The sequence below is a fragment of the Penaeus japonicus genome, unplaced genomic scaffold, assembly GCF_977035675.1.
Source record: "Penaeus japonicus unplaced genomic scaffold, GWHDUDI00000001_assembly GWHDUDI00000026, whole genome shotgun sequence".
Lineage (NCBI taxonomy): Eukaryota > Metazoa > Arthropoda > Malacostraca > Decapoda > Penaeidae > Penaeus > Penaeus japonicus.
In genome coordinates, this window is record NW_028234428.1 from 26,357,166 (window position 1) to 26,362,165 (window position 5,000).

The window sequence follows — 5,000 nt, forward strand, 5'->3', positions numbered from 1 at the left end:
AGAGAAAGAGAGAAGGTAGAGAGAGAGAGATAGAGAGGGTAAAGAGAGAGCGAGAGAGAAAGAGATAGGGTAGAGAGAGAGAGAGAGAAAGAGAGAGGGTAGAGAGAGAGAGAGAGAGAAAGAGAGAGGGTAGAGAGAGAGAGAGAGAGAAAGAGAAAGAGAGAGGGTAGAGAGAAAGAGAGGGTAGAGAGAGAGAGAGAAAGAGAGAGGGCAGAGAGAGAGACAGAGAGAAAGAGAGAGGGCAGAGAGAGAGACAGAGAGAAAGAGAGAGGGCAGAGAGAGAGACAGAGAGAAAGAGAGAGGGCAGAGAGAGAGACAGAGAGAAAGAGAGAGGGCAGAGAGAGAGACAGAGAAAGAGAGAGGGTAGAGAGAGAGAGGGAGGTAGAGAGAGAGAGGGAGGTAGAGAGAGAGAGGGAGGTAGAGAGAGAGAGGGAGGTAGAGAGAGAGAGGGAGGTAGAGAGAGAGAGGGAGGGAGAGAGAGAGAGGGAGAGAGAGAGAGAGAGAGAGAGAGAGAGAGAGAGAGAGAGAGAGAGAGAGGGAGAAGAAGAGAGAGGGGGAGAGAGAAAGAGAGAGAGAAAGAGAGAAAGAAAGAAAAGGGGAGAGAGAGAAAGAGAAAAGAGAGAGTAGAGAGACGAGAAAGAGAGAGAAGAGAGAGAGACAAGAAGGAGAGAGAGAAGAGAAGAGAGAGAGAGAAGAGAGAGAGAGAGAGAGAAGAGAGAGAGAGAGAAAGAGAGAGAGAGAGAGAGAAGGAGAGAGGGGGAAGAGAAGAGAGAGAGTGGGGGAAGAGAGAGAGAGAGAGAGGAAGAGAGAGAGGGAGAAAGAGAGAGAGAGAGAGGGGGAAGAGGAAGAGAGAGAGAGAGAGAGAGAGGGGAAAAGGAAGAGAGAGAGAGAGAGAGGAAAAGGAAGAGAGAGAGAGAGAGAGAGAGAGAGAGAGAGAGAGAGAGAGAGAGAGAGAGAGAGAGAGAGGGAGAGAGAGAGAGAGAATAAATACAGATAGAAGGTAGAGAGCGAGAGCGAGAGGGGAGACAGAGGGAGATGGGAGAGAGAGAGGAAATGAGACGAAAGAGAGAGGAAATAAGAGGAGAGAGAGAGAGAGAATGAGAGAGGGGGGGATAGGGATAGGGGAGGGGGGATAGGGAAGAGAGAGAAGAGAGAGGGGGGGGAGGAAGAGAGAAAGGGAGAAGAGGGGAGAAAGAGAGGAGAGAAAGGGGGGGAGAAGGGGAAAGAGAGGGAGGGAGGGAAAAAAAGAGAGAGAGAGGGGGTGAGAGGGGGGAAGAGAAAGGAAGTGGGTAGAGAGAGAAGAGGAGAGGGGGAGAGGGAGAGAGAGAGAAAGAGAGAGAGGGAGATAGAGAGAGAGAGAGGGGGAGAGGAGAGAGAGAGGAAGAGAAGGAGTAGAGAGAAGAGAGAGAGAGAGAGAGAGAGAGAGAGAGAGAGAAAAAGAGGAAGGGTGGAGAGAGAGAGAGAGAGAGAGAGAGGAGGAGAGAGAGAGAGAAGAAGAGAGGAGAGAAGAAGAGCGAGAAGGGATAGAGAGAGTGAGAATGAAAGGAGATTGGGAGAGAGAGAGGGAAAGGAGAGAGGGAGAGGAGAGGAAGGGGGAGAGAGGGAAAGAGAGGGAAAGAGAGAGGGGGAGAGAGGGAGGAAGAGAGGAGGGAGAGAAAGAGAGAGGGGGAGAGAGAGAGAGGGCGAGGGGGAGAGAGAGAGAGGGGGAAAGAAGGAAGGGAGAGAGAGAGAGGGGTGAGGAGAGAGAGGAGAGAGAGAATAAAAAGAGAGGAAGGGCGAGGTGGGAGAGAGAGAAGATTGGGAAAGGGAGAGAGAGGGAGAGAGAGGGGAGAGGAAAGAGAGAGAGAGAGAGAGAAAGAAGAGGATAGAGAGATATGAGAGAGATGAGAGAGAGAGAGAGAGAGAGAGAGAGAGGATAGAGAAGGAGAGAGAAGGAAGAGATCTAGAGAGATAGAGAGAGGGGGAGAGAGGAGAGAAGATAGAGAGCGGATAGAGTAGAGAGAAGAGAGAGAGAGAAGGTGAGATAGAGAGAGGGATCAATCGAAGGTGATGAGGCAGAGTCATAGAGAGAGAGATAGGGTTGATGGGAGAGGGTAGAGAGAGGTGGAGGACAGAGCGGGAGAGAGATGAGAGAAGAAGGGGGAGAGAGAGAGAGAGAGAAAGAGAGAGAAGAGGAGAGAGAGAGAGAGAGAAGAGAGATAGAGAAGAGGGGAGAGAGAGAGAGAGGAAGAGAAGGAGGAGGTGAGAGAGATAAGAGAGAGAGAGAGAGAAGAGAGAGGTGGTTTGAGTTTTTTTGTTAATGGAGATAGGGTTGTGTGAAATATGAGTGTGAAGTGTGAGAGAGGGTGAGAAGAGAGAGAGAGTTTTATGGGGATGGGTATTGGAGTGAGAAGGAGATTTAAAAGAAATGTGTGAGAGAGAGTGAGAGAGAGAGAAGAGAATAGAAATAGGTTGATAGTGAGGCGGTAAGTGGAAAGTGAAAGGATAAAGGAGATGTAGTGGGTATGGAGAGGGAGAGGGAAGAGAGAGGGTGGGGGTAGGTGAAGGTTGAGGGGGAGGGAAGATTGAGAAGAAAGATAGAAGAGAGATTTTGGATGTTGTGAGAAGAAGTAGAAGGAGTGGAGTGAGAGTGAAGGAGAGGATGTATGTAATTGATAGATGGGATAAGTATGAGAAGGGTAGGTGAGATAATGAGTTTAAGGATGAGTAGGGGAGAGAGAGATGAGAAGGAGTGTGTAAGTTATAGTTATATGTGAGAGAGATGATAGAGAGTTGTGAAGTGAAGAGAGTGAGTTAGTGAGAAGGGGGAGAGGTGAGAAAAGAGGGGGGAGGGGAAAGAGAGAGTGAGTGGAGAGGGAAGGGAAAGAAGGTATATGTGGGGAGTGGAGATATTAGATGAGTGTAGTGGTTTGTTGGGGATTGGAGAATAATGAGGGGCGTGTAGTGTGGAAGATAGGAGGGGTGAGGTGAGAGAGGAAGGGGGAGAGGTAAAGATAAGAGGAGAGGGCGGATGACTAGTGATAGGGATAGTTGAGTGGAGGGGAGGGAGTTAGAGAGGAGTGAGAATGTAGGGGAAAAGTAGAAGTGGTTTTATTGAGAGAGATATGTTTGTGTGTATTGTGGGTTGAGTTTGTTTTAGTTGTGAGTGAGAGAGAAAGAGAGAAGTGAGAAAGCGAGAGAGAGAGTGAAAGAGAAGAGAGAGAGGCGGTGAGTGATGAAGGAGAAAGGGGTATTAGTTATAGGGGGTGAGGGAAGAGAGAGTGAAGAAGGGGAAGAGAGGAATAGAAAAGAAAGTGATATTTTGTGTGTTTTTAGAAGAGAGAATAGTATGAAGAGAGAGAGAGAGAAGAGTGAGAGAGAGAGTGAAGATAGGGGTAGATGAGAAGAAAGAGTTGGGGTTGAGGTGAAGTAGTAGGAGATGTGGTTTTGAGATGATTGGTGAGATTGGTGAGTGTAGAGTTGAGAGGGGTTTAGAATTATGTGAGATGAGTGAGTGTGTGGTGAGAGATTGTGGGAGGAGAGTGACCAGAGATGGGTGGACGAGTGGGAATGTAGAAGAGGAGTGTGAGAAAGGGAAGGTTGTAGAGAGAGAGAGAAGAGAGTGAGAAAGTGAGTTGAAAGAGATAGAGAAGTGAGAGATGATGTGATATAGAGAGAGTGTAAATAGGAGAGAAAGATATATATTGAGTTAGTGTGGATAAGTAGGGAGTAAGAAAAAGAGAGAGAGAAGTAGAAAGTAGAGTAGAGAGAATGATAAGAAAGGGTATTTAGGAAGGTGAGGTGATAGAAGAGTAGTTATGGAAAAGTGGGGGGGGGGATGAAAGTGGGGGAGGGAAGGGAGAGTAAGAAGAGAGAGGTGAGAAGAAGAAGAGAGAAAGAAAAGAGAGAGAAGAGACAGAGAGAGAGAGATAGAAGAGAAATAGGGGAAAGGAAGAGAATAGATGGGAGAGAGAGAAGAGAGGGGGGATTATGATAGAGTGAGTGATGAGAGGGGTAGAAAAGAAGAGAGAGTGGGTGAGGAAGAGAGGGAGAGGGAGAGGGAGAGGTGAGGGTAAGTGAAGGGTGAGGAGAGAAGATGAGAGGAAAGATGTGTGAGAAGATGTGAAAGAAGATGTGTAGTGAATTATGTGTTGAAGAGTGAGATGTGATTTTAATTTAGAATGGTGTAGTTGATTGATTGGTGAGGTGGTGAGATTTGTAGAGGGGAGAGAGAGAGAGAAAGAGGGGTGAGGAGAAGAGGAAGGAGAGGAAGGAGAGAGGAGAGAGTTTGCGGAAGAGGTGGAAGGAATGAGAATTATAAGGGTGGGTAGGAAGAAAGAGAGAGTGTAAGAGAGGTGTGAAAGATGACAGGATAGTTGTGAAGTGTGGATGTTATGTGAGTGGTGATGTGTTGTATTGAGTGAGTAGAGTGTTGTATTAATGAATGTAGGGGTTAGGGAGAATATGAAGAGTGTTGTTTTAGTGTGTTAATATTTTTATTTGTGTGAGAGAAGTGTGTTGTGTAGTGATGTGGTGTGAGAGAAGATGAGTGAGGCTTTTGTGTATGGGTGGTGTGAATGGAGAGTGGGAGAATGTGAGATGAGATGAGGGTGAGAGAGAAGACAAGGGGAAGAAGTAGTTGTAATGTGAGAAGAGAGATAATGGAAAAAGAGAGAGAAGAGAGGGAGAAAGAGTAAGTGAAGTAGTATGATTGAGTAGGAAATGAAATAGAGTAGAAGGGAAGAGTTTATGATAAGAGTAATAAGTGGGGAGAGGAGTGTGAGTAGGAGGGATGGTGTGAGAATGTGAGGAATAAAGAATATGGAGAGGTTTAAGAATGGTGATAGTGTGATAAGAAAGGGTGAGTAGAGAGATGAGTAATGGGAGTGGGTGTTTAGGATTAGGGTGAGGGGTAGTAGAAGAGAAATGGGTTGTTGTTGTTTTGGGGTGTGTTTTTTTAGTTATGGGGATTTTTAGTTGAGTAGTAGTGTTGGGATGTGGTTTGGTTGAGAAGAGAGAAA

The 5,000-nt window shown here is 46.7% G+C and overlaps 1 protein-coding gene across 6 annotated transcripts in view; it reads left to right on the top strand.

Annotated features, from left to right (window-relative positions):
* The window catches only part of LOC122249410 (SPRY domain-containing protein 3), a 19,310-nt gene that overhangs the window by 2,481 nt on the left and 11,829 nt on the right, over positions 1 to 5,000 (top strand). The window lies entirely within an intron of this gene.